Source organism: Hyla sarda, chromosome 1, assembly GCF_029499605.1.
Source record: "Hyla sarda isolate aHylSar1 chromosome 1, aHylSar1.hap1, whole genome shotgun sequence".
In the NCBI taxonomy this organism is placed as follows: domain Eukaryota; kingdom Metazoa; phylum Chordata; class Amphibia; order Anura; family Hylidae; genus Hyla; species Hyla sarda.
The window spans coordinates 73,443,939-73,460,615 of record NC_079189.1 but is presented as its reverse complement, the minus strand read 5'-3'; positions in this window follow the sequence as shown (position 1 = coordinate 73,460,615).

Here is a 16,677-nt window from a genome sequence, read left to right as displayed (position 1 = left end):
AATATATAACCCCCCCCACAATCCTATCATGGGCTGAATAGGACTTGTCCCCACACTATTACCCAATCTATAGTAACTATCCCTAATAGTATTTATACCTTATGTCTAACAACCACCGTATATTTTGTCTAATATTTTCTCTATAGTATTGTTTATACTCACATCTCTGACTACCACCACCATATGTCTTGTCCTGAGGTTCCTTTACCTGTAATATGGCTCTGCTCCACCCAACTCTACTCTGCCCCATTAGAACCTGCTTTAGCTGATGTTAGCTATATTTCCCCCTGTCCTTGCTACAATACTGTTCATTTTATATTGTTATTTCCCCTTCTAGACACATGAGTGTGTGCCCCGCAGCGTGATCATAACACAGACAGCGCTATCCACAAGTAACTCACACTGACAAGGCAGCTCAAACCTTGCTATGAGCTGATTGGCCAATCACGTGCCCGGACAGCGTAGCAACGCATCCTAAGCAACCAACCCGATGCTGCTGCGCTTGTATACAGCGATCTGCACTCCACACAGGGATCGCATTGTTTACACTGGTCACACGCCACAGCAGGCCACTTCCGATCCACTGTGGTTCTACAGCAGTTCTTAATCATGCTGTACATATGCTCTTATAAATATGCTGCGGTATTTACTTAATATTAAGCTGAATAGTCTTTTAATGTATACCTATGCTGTGTATTATATTCTAATGCTGTTTTGAATGCTTTATCAGGTTTTAACCCAGGGCTCAAGTCCTGCAGGAACGCGTGGGAACTAAGTTCCTGCACTTTTTCCACAGCAGGAACACCATTCCCATTAGCAGGAGCCATGCAGGACCAGCCCTTGAGTGGAAATCTTGGGTGAGTTCCTTCACTTTTTCCCCCAGGACTTGACCCCTCCCGCTTGTTTTGGTGCCCATTTCTGGGCTATATAAACCTGTTACCTATGACATTACCTTACCCCGAAGGGAGGGCTCCTCCCGAAACGCATAATCCTATTATTATTTTTTATTTTTTTTATCATTAAACTGTTCTACTGAGGACTTTCCTACTACTTCTGGCATCTGCCTCATCCTTCCACAAGAGTCTGCAGTGCTGCACACCAAGGGTTTTCTTTGCTTTGCTTCCACATACTAATGAAATTGAATGTCCCCTGCCTAATTCAATGTCTACCCAGCACTGGGCACTGCCACAAGCGATAGCAGGATAGCAAGGAGAGAATGCTGCTTTTGCTGCTTAAATACTTTATCAGTCTTTCCAAACTACTCCTTAAAAAGCATCTGTCACATAAATTCATCACATACCCCCCCCCCCCCATGTGTCTCTATTCTCCAAAAAATAACGTTTATTCTGTGTCCCATGGTGTCTGAGAGGCGTGGCCAGGGGTCCACCTTTCCCCTTAGCTGCAATGCCTCTTTCCACTACATCACACCGCTTTGAGTGACACACTGGGCTCTCCTGCCGATGGCAGCCCTGTGTGTTTTGTACCTGTGTGCGCCACCAATGAGGACTATCACTAGAGGCAGAGAGCATGCTGGGTATTGTGAGGCTCACTGTGAGTGCACAGACAAAACACATAGTACTGCCATTGGCAGGGGAGCCCTATGTGTCGCTCAAAGCTGAGGGATGTTGTGGAGAGAGGCATTGTGGCTCAGTGGCACACGGACCACACCTCTCACCGTGGGACACAGATTAATCATAATTTTATGAGTATAAAAGCACAAGATATGCATAAAAAAGGCATGGTTGGCATGGGATACTAACTCCAGATAGGCTATAGGGGCAGTTGTATGTAGCAAATGTATTTTGACATTTCAGAAGTTTTTATCAGTTGGGGGTCCTGGTGCTGAGAACTCCACCAATTGTTAGAATAAGCAAGGAGAAGCCCTCAGCTAAGTACTTCTCTCCCCATCTATCTCCTCCCTATGAAGACTGGATCTGTTGACGATAGAATCCATCTCCTGCATCTTAGCTGAGTACTTCTACTTGCTTATTCCAGCATTCGGTGGTGCTCTCAGCATCCAGACCCCAAAGTACAAAGTCAGTTAGAGGTGGACATACACATGTTCTGCACAGATGGGAGGGCTTTAGAATAATCTCCTCTGGTGGGCACATTGTACCAAAGTGCAGTGCCATTTTTATTGTATTCCATATTGAGGAACATTGAGAGAGGGGAGACCAAGCCCCTGAAGTGCTCTTTACTGGAACACCAGTCCACTCCACCTTCCCTCCCCGCCCCGCCCCAACATGACTGACAATCAGGGCTTGGCTTCCAGTGAGCCCTGACTAAAAACCTTGCAATTGTGAAGTAATTCAGGGGCACATACAGTGACTTATTGAGGATGCTGGCAGCAGTATGGGAAACCACCGTGCATGCACCTGAATTTACAGTCGCTGTGCAGGCACAAGATTTGCAGTCAAGGCTCATCACTGAAAGCCAAGCTCTGACTGACTCAATCATGCTGGATGGGGCGGGAAGGTGTAATGGAGAGGCATACCAGCCCTCAGCACTTCAGGGGCTTGATCCCACCTCTCTGACTCTTAATAACATATGAATAAACGCTATGAATGAAGTTGTGTTTTGGGCTTTACAAAGCATGAATGGTATCAGATCATCAAAGAGAAAAAATAGCATCCTGAAGATAAGTTCCAGCAGTCCTAGGTAATCTAGGATTTACACATTTTGCCTTTGTCCTACTGGGTATTATTAACCCATCCTTATCAAACAAATAAGTAAGACATATGGAGCTTGAAGAATTCAAGGAAGGCAATAAGTCATCGATCTGCACTCCAGTCCAAAGTGGTAGTAGTCTGGAACAGTTTGTCACTGCCATGTCCAATGACATCAAGGTGCTGATTTATCCAGCAGCAATTTCAAATCTGTCAAATGAAAAAAGAGCCCTTGCATGGCTGAAAAAAAAAAGACGATAAGGGCAATAATACACTGATTCTGTCAACTGCACAATAGGAACAGGAACACAAGACTAAGTGCCAAGCCTACATCCAAAGTCACAACTTCCAGAGCTTTCTTAGGCAGCAGGGTGAGGGTCACGGTCTGTCATGCAAAATTACTGAGAAATCACTCTCCCGACATCCATTCAAACTAAAGTGGTACTTCTTCCACAAATCCATAAATCTTTGAAAAATCGCAATAACGTTGCCCAATAACTATGGGAAACGGTTGGACAACAGAGTTCTTATCACAGTATGTTGATTGGTTGTTTAGACTCCTGCTGGTCAATATTCCTTTGTACCTTAAAGACACAGATTATCTACATGACCTCACCCTGGATAGAAATGATAAATTAGGATAAACAGATGTTAAATCATTGTATACCAGAATTTTGCCAGCAGTCAGCAAATCAAGAATTTTCATTACTTTAGTTGCAAAAGTTTTGGATTTTGTATTGAATAATATTTTTTTTTTTTACTGCAACGAAAGTCGGTTGAAACAATGTACGGGCACCACAATGGGAACACAATGGGAACACCTGGTTCATGCATGTTTGCTTATATTTTCTTAGCATGTTTTGGAGCAAAATACATTTACCACCCCAGGCAATCACTTCCTGCACGTCGTAAAGTTCTATAAAAGATTTTTCAATGATGTAGTTGTCTTTTGGAGTGGTTTAGAAAATGAGTTCAATGATTTTGTGTCTTATCTTAACACAATGAACAACATGAATGACTTTTACTTCAGCATTTGGTTTGAATGAAATCCCCTTTCATGACGTGGTCGTCTCGCTGGATGAAGGAACAGTAACAACAAGAGGTTTCCGTAACCCCTCAGCACCTTTATTGTACTTACATTATGATCCCTTCCCAAACCACAAAGGCTAGCCCGTATAGTCAGTGCCTTAGATTAAAAAATAATCAAAAGTTGGAAAGAAGATTTCCAGACACAAGAGAAACAGCTGCAGAAACAGTTACTCGTGGTTACCCCAGAAAACCGCACGATATGGCTTTGAAAAATCAGAAAAAAACAACAAGAAATGAACTTGTTAATAAACCCTCTAAGAAACGTAAGAAAAATAGTAAAAATGTAACTCTCTCTTTTATAAACAGCCCTTGGTCTACATAAAGTGGCAAAGAACAAACATATAGGGGGAGATTTATCCAAACCTGTGCAAAGGAAAAGTTGCCTAGCTGCCCATAGCAACCAATTAGATCGCTTATTTTATTTTACAGAGGCCTTGTTAAAAATTAAAGAAGCTATATGATTGGTTGCTATAACTTTTCCTCTGCACAGGTTTTAATAAATCTCCCCCATAGTGGCATGTCGCAAATAGTGTTGCTCGCGAATATTCGCAATACGAATTTTATTCGCGAATATAGCACTATATATTCGTACTTACGAATATTCGTTTTTGTTTTTTTTCACAGTACACATCACAGTGATCATCCCTCTCTGCTTCCAGCTTGTGTGGTGTAAAGAAGGCTCTAATACTACTGTGTGAGACTGGTGTGCGAAGTTTCGCATATGCGAATTTTTGCATGTACTGATTTTTGTATATGCTCCATATTCGCGAATTCGAATATGGCCTTTGCCGCTCAACACTAGTCGCAAAAGCACCACTATAAAAATATCCTTCTTCACAGTACTTGTAAATACACCTGGAAATAAAGAAAAAGAAGAGTTGGCTGAACATGTCAAGCCCGAAAATGTAACAAATATTTGTTCTACAAACATTTTCTAACCGACAAGAATTTTCAGATTGGTGGAAAATAAATTTATGTGAAAGATTTTATCAGATGCAGAACACCACGTGTCTTTGTCAATTCTTCTACATAGAAGTAAAAGAACAAGCACTCCATAGGGTAATACCGATAATACCCGGTGTGAGAGAAGGAATGAATGACTGCTCACCCTGGTGGTTGTGTAGATTAATACACAACAATCATGACATAATAGGTCGTCTGCTGCCCTCCGGAGAATAATGACAAGTAAATGGAATGGGTAGGCTTCAATGCAGAAAACTAGCTCACATGGCGCTGACCGACCAAGACACGATATGGAGGATAAAAGTGGACTTTAATAACCAAGACGCAATGCGTTTCACTGCGCATGCGCAGCGAAACGCATTGCATCTTGGTTATTAAGGTCCACTTTTATCCTCCATATCGTGTCTTGGTCGGTAAGCGCAGTGTGAGCCTGTTTTCTGCATTGAAGCCTACCCATTCCAGTTATTCTACATAGGCTTTACGATCCAACCCTATGAGGTTAGGCGAACATTTAGGACTTGGCCTTGGTATCCCAAGACTGTCCACATACAGGAGTGTCACCAAGGGAACTAAAGTCCTGTCATTTTTTGGAACAGAAGTGGTTGAAAGCCCATAAACCAGGATGAGACACACATACAGAACTTTTGCAAAGAGAAGCATGCTGGATCATAAGTTTGAATGCGACAGGTCATCGGTACATTGAAAGAAACAAGTTCATCATCTTTATTTAACAATGCATTATGTGCTGTATTTGTTTCATCCTTAATCTTTATCTTACGTCTTCACAGGACCCGAAACAAAGGTCATGGCGTTTCATTCAAATATATTTTATGTTGCCTTTCTAGTGTGTTTATTCGCACCATTTTTATGGATTTTATAGTGTATTTCTGCATGCTGTCAGACAGTATTAACAGGTGATCTATGTTACCTACGATTATTATCAGTGTTTGATTGGCACGACAACCGGGTTTACAAGTACCGATGCCGTGTGCAGGGACTTTGTATGCATGACCAAGTGGAAAGGCTGCAAAGCCGTATCGTCTATGTGCGCTCCTCTTCTGTTTTCTCCCCACAATAAAGGGTAAGTACTGGGCTAATATTTTCCTGTTCACCACGTACATAAACTGTGTTTCACTTGGACGTAGCACCACCACTGTTGCCATTGGACAGTTCTGTCCCCTTTGTCATTGTTTCCAGACTTCACTCAATTAACTCTTCCAATGCAGATTACTCTGTTCAATTGTACACTAAGAATAAGCATTTAAAACAATAACATTATACACATGGTATATATAGGGATTAATATGGGGATATAAAAAAAAGCCTGAATCATACGATCAACCTCCAAAACCTTACACCTCAGCCACTGAGTTTCTACATACCTGCCAAATGCATTTCTTGGTGCATATCCCCAACCACTCCAAATCTGGAAATATTAGGTATTAACCCTTACCAATTCTAGACTAATATGTATAGCTATGAACAGCTAAGCCTTGCTAGACCCCAAGGGATATTACAGGAATAGTCACCCTTAGCAATCACTAAACCCTTAAAACCACACCATGCCAACATTATACAGGTACTATATCACAAATTTTTATGATTGGGTATGGGAAGATTTTGAGATATCTTTTGTTGGTACTAACACACCCCTATAAAAAAAAAAGATATATATATATTTCACAGTGTAGGGTCCGTCCCAGAATGAGGTCACCTTACCGTGGTGGGACTGTCCATGCTATTGGCGCCAAATTTGCAAACTAAGTACCTCATAATTTCATAGTTTCATATCTTCATTTATTGCACTACAGCTCTATAGCTTTTCATGTTCTATCTATATACTCATGTTTTATCTATATACTCATGTTTCATCTATATCTTTGTGCTAGCAGTGTGCTGCTGTATTCTCCTGTTGCTGTATATATATATATATATATATATATATATATATATATATATATATATATATATATATATTTGCTCCTGTGGGAAAAAATTCTCTAAAAGCTTTATTTGGAAAGTTTTCCCTTTGGTACTGTACCCCTTTTCTTAGGACAGAATACACGGCTTCCATACAGCGCCATATCAGATTTTGTGTCTCCGATTCTTTACAGAGGCATAAGGAGGATGGGGTAAGTGCTGCAATGCATTTTGTATGTGAATATTACTTAGTAAATTAGACCTCACAATTAACTTGCTTTCTACGAGCTCGAGCCTTTTCTGTGCAGTCACCTGCAGATTAGCATTCACACATATGCTCAATGCTGTGTAGCACCAGTTACATAACAGAACAGCTGTGTTTGGTGATTGTGCCCCCTGGATGTGACAGTATTGCTAAGTACATTGCTCCCATATGTGCCAGGTAATTAGTTCACCAATTGAATATATGAAGGCGGTAATTGTCAAGGGTGTGATATTCTTCAACAAGCATAAAGTGCTGGAAAGGAGGCGGAAGAAACACCACATATGAATCCAGTGACAGATGTATAAGAAAACACTGTACAACCTCTCATCATTCTGAATGCTTGCCTTGGACTCTTATGGGAAAGCATACATAGTGTGGTAGTGGTACGGAAGAGAACTGCACCATTACTGCAGCAATATGCCAACATGCTGTTTTTATTATAGATTTAACCCATGAATGTTTGTGGCGCTGTTTTTGGAAGAAAGCTCAAATACTTATCCATTACAACCTATTTCAATTGGTGTTCCAATCTCATAAAATAAAAGCATATCTCCATGCTTTTTACCATTTACTATGTTATTATGACTGGTGATGACAAAACTTTTTAGAAACTCCATTTGTCTTCAGAATTAATTTTTTGCAGGGAGCTGCAGCCTGTCCTATTCACTTCAATGGAACTGTGCTGCAGTTTCCCTGCACAGTGAGTAGGTAGGGCACTGCAGTGCAGGGATCGGCTGTGAAGCTGATTCAGCACTGCCACATATTCAATCTCATGATCTGTGGGATCACCAGTGGTTGGACTCCTACCAATTAGTGATGGAATATCCTAGAAATATACAGTATCTGGACCCAGGGGCTGTATATTTCTCGGATATTCCATCACTTATTGGAAGGAGTCCAACCACTGGTGATCCCACAGATCATGAGATTGAAGATGTGGCAGTGCTGACTCAGCTTCACAGCCGATGCGACTGCTGCCTCTACACCTCCTGCAGCTACTACAGGAGGTTCAGAGGCAGCAGTCGCATTGGGCCCTGGTGCTTAAGGGAGCCCAAAGGACATCTGTCCCATAAGAGACTGGTATTATTATTGGCTCATTGGGTCTTGTTGCAGATTTTGCATTGGAGCCCAGAAACTACAAATTACGCCCTTGCCTGGACCTGTCTACAAAAAAAACTATACTTTTCCCTAGTGTCCATTAGATGACATTTAAGGAGCTATAGTTGATTTCTGGTGGATTGGCACACCAGAGAGGGATTTTCTGGAGAGCCATGGTTGTGGTGGTGGTCTGTGATAAGGACTTTGCTGTCTTCAAATTGGCAAGAGGTCCATATAGGGGGAAATTTTTCAAAGCATTTAGTAGTTTTGTTTTTTTTTGCTTAAAACTGTCGCAAAAAAGTCGCATGTGCGAATACTCTTTTTGTGTGATTTTTGATTGTGGAGTGCCCTAAGCAAAAAAAAAATGAAATAAAAAAAAAAACTGAAACTTGCATACCAAAGCAAAAAGTGAGTTTTAACTTGCAGTGGTCAGAGATTTATAAAGTGTGAAAGTCTCAAAAAAGGTCGCATTGCATGAAAAAGAAATATACAAAATTTACTTCAGCTCAGACATGCAGCAGAAACAGCCACTACCAAAGCAAAAAAAATGTAATTAAAAGAAATTTATCAGCAGGCTGAAACCAGTTGATAAATAAGTCGCACATAAGCAAAAAAATTTTAAGAAAAAAAAAACTAAAAAAAGGAATACATAAGCAAATATTGATAAACGTCCCCCGTAGTGTTTATATACAGGGAATCTGTTGTTGGTGGCCATCCCTGGCTCAGTGTTCTGTCAAGGGAGCATGTATATGTCAGCTACAAGAAGCAACAGCCCTCATATAGTAGTAATGACAGAATACGAAGTACAGACTACAAGCTGTTCTTAAATGGAATCTGTCAGCTCTATATCATGCTCAGAGCTGTAGACATTGAAAATAAACCAAATAATACCTGTCTTTAGCTAATGGCAGTTTGCAAAGTTATAAAATCATACTGGAACATGCATGTCTCCTCCTCTCCCCAACCCTTCCCTGCCAAGAAGAGAGTGTTGGGCCGGTTGGGAGACGTGCATGCTGCAGATCAGTACGGCCTCTATGACTCTTGAATTCAGAAGGAAAACATTATTTTATAACTTTGCAGACAACCATTATCTAAGAGACAGATTTCATTTGTTTTATCTCCCTATCAACTATCTTCCCATGACTGCCGCTCTTACATATTATAGAGCTGATATCCCGAATTACATTATAGCTCAGTACGGCCTCTATGACTCTTGTACGGCCTCTATGACTCCAGATTTTTCCTGTTTATATTATACCAAATTCATAAAAGTATATTTAAGGTTTATAAAGTATATTTAATGTTTTTGCAGTTACCTAATATCCCCTATAAAGAACCTCCAACCTTTGAAAGCCAGGTCCATTATTCTTCATGTAAAGTATAAAATGTTTCCTGACACCACAATTTCTAAAACCACTCACAATGACAAAATCTGAGTTACAGCAATTTCAGCATCTGGCATGAGAGGCACTCCAGGCGGAACCGAAACACATAAAAGTCAAGCTGTTTGGATGATCACTACAAGTGTTCATGTGCCACAACTGTAGGTCAGAGCATACTGAATCTGTCTCTTTCTATGGCAGCGCATTAATGTGGCATTAATGTGATTGGTTAGGACTAGAATATATATGCGGCAGAGAGTGTAATATTTGATGCACCATAGTGTTAAAAGATCATCTGTGAAAGTTGTACAGATACATCTCGACAGGGACATTATTTAAGGGAAATGTAAGAACACAAAGAATCCAAACCTCAAAACTTTTTAGAAGACACAAATGCAAAAGAGATGAAATAGCATGGATAAACATCCTTAAAAATGTGCTAATTATAGGCCCCAAAAATGAATCACTAGGCTTGATGATCGAAAAGCATGCATCCATTTTGTCTAAATATGCAGCTATGTTAGCAGGTCCAAGTGGGTTACTGAAAAGGACATATACACAATATCTAGTCTCTGTTTATCCACTATGTGTCCTTTTCTGAGAAAATAAGAATATCAACCCAGTACAGCGGTCCCTCAAGTTACAATATTAATTGGTTCCAGGATGTCCATTGTATGTTGAATCCATTGTATGTTGAATCCATAACTCTATGGAAACCTGGTAATTGGTTTTGAAGCCCCAAAATGTCATCCAAAAATAGGAAAATGTGAGGATTAAAGAAAAATAAGTAGATAAGTAATATAGATAAAGCAAATCCTTACATATAACAGTAAGAAAGATCTGCTGGGAGCTGTAATCACTGTCTATGTAGAGGACAGGAGCTTCTTCAGGGTCCTGTACAGTACACAGTGTCCTAAAAAAAGTAAAATGGCTGCCCTTACTTGGTGTCCAAAGGAGCAGCAAACCCTGGCACAGGTGAAGAGTAGTACAGAACATGTAATACCTCCCTGTACTGTAGGGGGCGCTAGTAGACACCAGTCAGTGCATGCACTTCAGTAATACAGGTGTTTTCCCAGTGAAATGCCCATTCTGATTGGTTGGTTCTTACAGTCATTGACACATTTTGCAGATGTGGACTGTCCGTAGCATTGTATGTTGAGTCTGGTTTCAAGTTACAATGGTCCAGAAAAGGCCATTGTATGTTGAAACTATTATATGTTGGGGCCATTGTAAGTTGAGGGATCACTGTATTTACAATTGGTTACTGTTCTCTGAGAAAAGAAGTCTCTGGTACCATCCACCCCCAACATCGCCTGAGGAGACAGAAAGGAGAGGGAAGGAAAAACAGGGGGCATGTTGGTTGCTATGGGCAACAGCATCACTTTTCCTCTGCACGTTTTGATAAAGCTCCCTCTGAGACCCCGCCTAGTAGTCTACCTTTAGAGTTATTTTTTTTGGTGGATGGAATGACAAAAAATCCACCTCAAAACAATTAACCCCTAATGATAATAAATCTAATTATCTATGTAATAGTGTCACCTAGTGTATAAGTGGATGGTCAAAAAACCAGAAGAGGTTCTATATGGTAATGGTGACATCACATGGTCATTTCCATACATGTACACCCAATATACATCCATTGGACAATTCTAATGTAGGGGGGCCGTTTTTAACCCCTTAAGGACTGAGCATTTTCAATTTTAACCCTTTAAATTTTGCACCTAAAAATCCATATGATGGCTTATTGTTTGCGCCACCATTTCTACTTTGCAGTTACTTCAGTCATCTTATCCCAAAATCTAGGGCGAAAGAAAAAAAAATAAAATCATTGTGCGACAAAATTGAAGAATCCACTTTGTAAATTTTGGGGGCTTCAGTTTCTACGCAGTACACTTTTCGGTAAAAATTACACCTTATCTTTATTCTATAGGTACATATGATTAAAATGATACCCTACTTATATAGGTTTGATTTTGTCGTACTTCTGGAAAAAAAATCAAAACTACATGCATGAAAATGATGTTTAAAATTGTCATCTTCTGACCCCTTTAACGTTTTTCTTTCCGTGTACGAGGCGGTATAAGGGCTCATTTTTTGCACCGTGATCTGAAGTTTTTAGCGATATCAATTTTTCATTGATCGGACTTTTTGATCTTTTTTTATTCATTGTTTATTATGTAAAAAGTGACTAAATACGCTATCTTGGATTTTTTTTTTGCCATTGACCGTGTGTGGTTTAATTAACTATATATTTTTATAGTTCGGACATTTACGTACCACATGTTTATTTTTATTTACACTGTTTTTTTTATGGGAAAAGGGGGGTGATTCAAACTTTTATTAAGGAAGGGGTTAAATGATCTTTATTTACTTTTTTTTTGCAATGTTATAGCCCCATAGGGGACTATAACTTGCATTACATTGATCTCTCATACTGTTAATTGCTATGCCATAGCATAGCATTGATCAGTGTTTCTGCAGCTTTACTGCTCCAGCCTGGACCTCAGGCACGGAGCAGTGATTCGGCGATCGGACAGCGAGGAGGCAAGTAGGGGCCACGATTTCACTGCGGTGGTCCCGAACAGCACCACTGAGCTAACCGGCAATGTTTACTTTAGTTTTGGATGCGGCGATCAAGTTTGATTTCAGCTTCTAAAGGGTTGATGCCGGACATCAGCCCAATCGGCAAAGTCCGGCATTAGCCGTGGGTCCCGGTTGCTGACCCACCGGATATGATGCGTGCTCACCTGTAGAGTACGCGTCATACCTTGGGAGCCGCAGATGGACGTTAATGAGCGTCCATTTGCGGCAACGGATTAACAGATAAATTCTGTTTAATCCACATGGGGTCACACAAAGGAAATCTTCTGCATACTTTGGATGTAATTCATTACAAAGAGATCTTATATGATCTCCATGACTTCTTTACATCTCTAATACCTACCTGAGGTAGATAAAAAGCCAAGGGGAAAACTTCCCTAACCCAGCTAGGCCTCAAATGAGATGCCCACATGGTGACAGGACGCATCCAGGGCGCTGCTTACCAATATTACTGTCCAGGAATGGCAAGTCATCATATGCAGTTCCAGCCTGCAGCACAATTTCCATCAACTGAGGATAGTGCACAAGATACTGGCACCATAGAGCGCCTCTCCAGTCTCTCCTCTATAAAGCTCGGTCAGAACAGACTAGGTTGCGGGAAAGTTATTTAAAAAAAAAAACATCCTGCAATGAGTGTATTACCAGCAAGAGTAAATAGGCTAAAAGAGGCTCATTGCTTAAAATAAAAAAATATGTCCTCCAAGTCCAAGGTCAATCGGTAGATTGGCCACAAATTAAATCGATACCGAATTTATAATCTAATAAAATATGCACCATGACCATTAATTAAAGGGGTTGTGCGCTGCCCTGACTTTCGGAGCTCCGCTCACAGTGTCCGGAAGTTCATTACTCTGAACGCTGTGTGCAGGCTTCCGTGTTCACGGCCGCCGGGCGTGACATCACGCCCGCCCCCTCTACCAAAGTCTATGGGAAGGGGGCGTGACAGCGGTAGCGCCCCCTTCCCATAGACTTTCGTTGAGGGGGCGGGCGAGACATCACGAGGGGGCGGGCGAGACTTCACGAGGGGCCGGGCGTGACGTCACGCCCGGCGGCCGCGAACACGGAAGCCCGCACACAGCGTTCAGAGTAATGAACTTCCGGACGCTTTGAGCGGAGCTCCGAAAGTCAGGGGAGCGCACAACCCCTTTAAACAACATATTCAATTAAATAAAAATATGACTATAACCATCTCATCATAAGCATAGTTCTCACAAAATAAGGCCCATAAATATAACTCTTTGAGATGTCTTTTTGGTTAATAAAGTCAAATGTAAAGGGGTAATCCAGGATCTTTTTTATTTGACTATGCTACAGGGTAGTTCATAATATATTGTCTGTTAGTGTAGTTCATAATATAGTGTCTGTACCTGTATGACGGTGGTCTCCCAATTCTTCTGTGATTATCGCCCCAATATTTATTTTTAACAAAATACAAAATTACTCATGTCTTGGGATTTCCCAGGTTGCAGTGCGTCGAGACCTGACTTCACTAGTCAGGTGATCAGAGGGAGTATGTCCTGCTTCAATGGGTGGAGCGACCGCTGGGTGGAAGAAAGTTTATTTTACAACAGCTGTAGGCACCCTGATTAGGAAACCCTGGTGTATTGCATTGAAGGGATCACAGGTGTGTTTCAATGCTGACCGGGTGAGGAGACCCTTCTCACAACTGTCGCCACTCCTCCAAGGCAAGCAAAGGGTTTCTCCGCATCAGGTCTAGAAAGCACAGGGGCAGACAAACACTGTCTTTAAGTGAATGAAGGCCTCTTTGGCCTCAGGAGGCCATGACTTAGGGTTAGAGCTCTTCTTAGTAAGAGCCACTATCGGAGCGACCAAGGAAGAGTAATGTGGGATGAACTGACAATAATAATTGGCAAATCCCAGGAAGCATTGAATAGCCCGAAGTCCAGAAGGGCGAGGCCAATCTAATATCGCAGTCAGTTTATCAAGGTCCATCTGAAGGCCTTGATGAGAAACAATGTAACCAAGAAAAGGGAGACTAGACCTCTCGAATAGGCATTTCTCCAGTTTGAACTGGAGATGATTCTTCTGGAGGCGCTGAAGAACCAGACGAACATGTGATCGGTGTGCCTCTAAGTTGGATGAGAAGATCAAGATGTCATCAAGATATACCACAACACAGGTGTAGAGAAGATCTCGGAAGATATTATTGACAAATTCTCGAAAGACGGCTGGAGCATTGCAGAGGCCAAAAGGCATCACAAGATACTCAAAATGTCCATCATGGGTATTAAAGGCCGTTTTCCATTCTTCTCCCTCGCAGATACAAATAAGATTATATGCTCCCCTCAAATCGAACTTTGGGAAAACCGTGGCTCCCCGTAGGCGATCAAAAAGTTCTGAGATCAGAGGAAGTAGATAACGATTTTTGATTGTGATCTTGTTAAGACCCCTGTAATCAATGCATGGATGGAGAGAACCATCCTTCTTCCCCACAAAGAAGAATCCTGCTCCAGCAGGAGTGGAAGACTTTCGGATAAAACCCTTTTGGAGGTTCTCTTGGATATATTTTGCCATGGCTTGTGTCTCAGGAACAGACTATGGATAGATTCTCTCGAGGAGGCATAGCTCCAGGCTGTAAATGAATGGGGCAGTCGTAAGGAGGATGTGGAGGTAGAGTCTTGGCCTGCTTTTCGCAGAATACATCTGAATAATGTTGATATGGGAGAGGCAGACTAGGCATAGGAGGAGAGGAGACAGCTTTTGACTGGACTGGCAAAAGACAGTGATTTAGGCAAAACTGTCCCCAGTGTGTGATTTCTCCTGATTTCCAGTCAAGTTGTGGATAATTATGTTTTAGCCATAGAAGAACAAGAAGAAGCTCTGAAGTACAGTGTGGCAGCACATAGAAATCATTTTTTTCTTTGTGCAAGGCTCCTACTTGCATGATGAGAAGCTCTGTGCAGAATAGTACCTTACAGTCCAGATTTTGTCCATTAACAGGGCTTAGCAAGCGGAGTGACAAGAAGTTACATAGTTACATAGTTAGTATGGTTGAAAAAAGACATACGTCCATCAAGTTCAACCAGGGAATTGAAGGGAAGGGTGTAAGGGGATAAGGGGAAGGGATGTAGTTTTATAATTCTGCATAAGCATTAATGTTATTGTCACGATTCGGCTGGCTGGAGGTGGATCCTCTGTGCCAGAGAGGGATTGGCGTGGACCGTGCTGGTGGACCGGTTCTAAGTTGCTACTGGTATTCACCAGAGCCCGCCGCAAAGCGGGATGGTCTTGCAGCGGCGGTAGCAACCAGGTCGTATCCACCAGCAACGGCTCAACCTCTCTGACTGCTGAAGATAGGCGCGGTACAAGGGAGTAGACAAGAGCAAGGTCGGACGTAGCAGAAGGTCAGGGCAGGCAGCAAGGATCGTAGTCAGGGGCAACGGCAGGAGGTCTGGAACACAGGCTAGGAACACACAAGGGAACGCTTTCACTGGCACAATGGCAACAAGATCCGGCGAGGGAGTGCAGGGGGAGTGAGGAATAAGTAGGGAGTGCACAGGTGAGAATACTGATTAGGCCTGCTGCGCCAATCAGTGGCGCAGCGGCCCTTTAAATGGCAGAGACCCGGCGCGCGCGCGCCCTAAGGAGCGGGGCCGCGCGCGCCGGGACAACACAGACGGGGAACGGGTCAGGTACGGGAGCCGAGATGCGCATCGCGAGCGGGCGCGTCCCGCATCGCGAATCGCATCCCGGCTGGGAGTAATATCGCAGCGCACCCGGTCAGCAGGTCTGACCGGGGCGCTGCGAATGAGAGAACGCTGCGAGCGCTCCGGGGAGGAGCGGGGACCCGGAGCGCTCGGCGTAACAGTACCCCCCCCCTTGGGTCTCCCCCTCTTTTTGGAGCCTGAGAACCTGAGGATAAGACTTTTGTCCAGGATGTTGTCCTCAGGTTCCCAGGATCTCTCCTCAGGGCCGCAATTCTCCCAGTCAACCAAGAAGAATCTTTTACCTCTGACCGTCTTGGATGCTAGAATCTCCTTCACAGAAAAGACGTCGGAAGATCCGGAAACTGGAGAGGGAGAAACAACTTTAGGAGAGAAGCGGTTAAGGATGAGTGGTTTAAGGAGAGAGACATGGAAGGCATTGGGAATACGGAGAGAAGGAGGAAGAAGGAGTTTGTAAGAGACAGGGTTGATCTGGCACTTGATTTTGAAAGGACCAAGATAGCGTGGTCCCAGTTTATAACTGGGGACACGAAAGCGGACATATTTAGCGGAGAGCCATACCTTGTCTCCGTGAGCAAAAATGGGGGGAGTTCTTCTTTTTATATCAGCAAATCTTTTCATCCGGGATGAAGCCTGTAAAAGAGAATTTTGGGTCTCTTTCCATATGGTGGAAAGATCACGAGTCACTTCATCCACAGCGGGCAGACCAGAGGGCAAGGGAGTAGGGAGGGGAGGAAGAGGGTGACGGCCGTACACCACGAAAAATGGGGATTTAGCAGAAGATTCGGAGACTCTGAAGTTGTATGAGAATTCGGCCCATGGTAGAAGATCTGCCCAGTCATCCTGGCGGGAGGAAACAAAATGCCGTAAATAGTCACCCAGGACCTGATTAACTCTTTCTACTTGCCCATTGGATTGGGGATGATAAGAAGAAGAGAAGTTTAATTTGATCTTGAGCTGTTTACAGAGGGCCCTCCAGAATTTAGACACGAATTGGACGCCTCTAT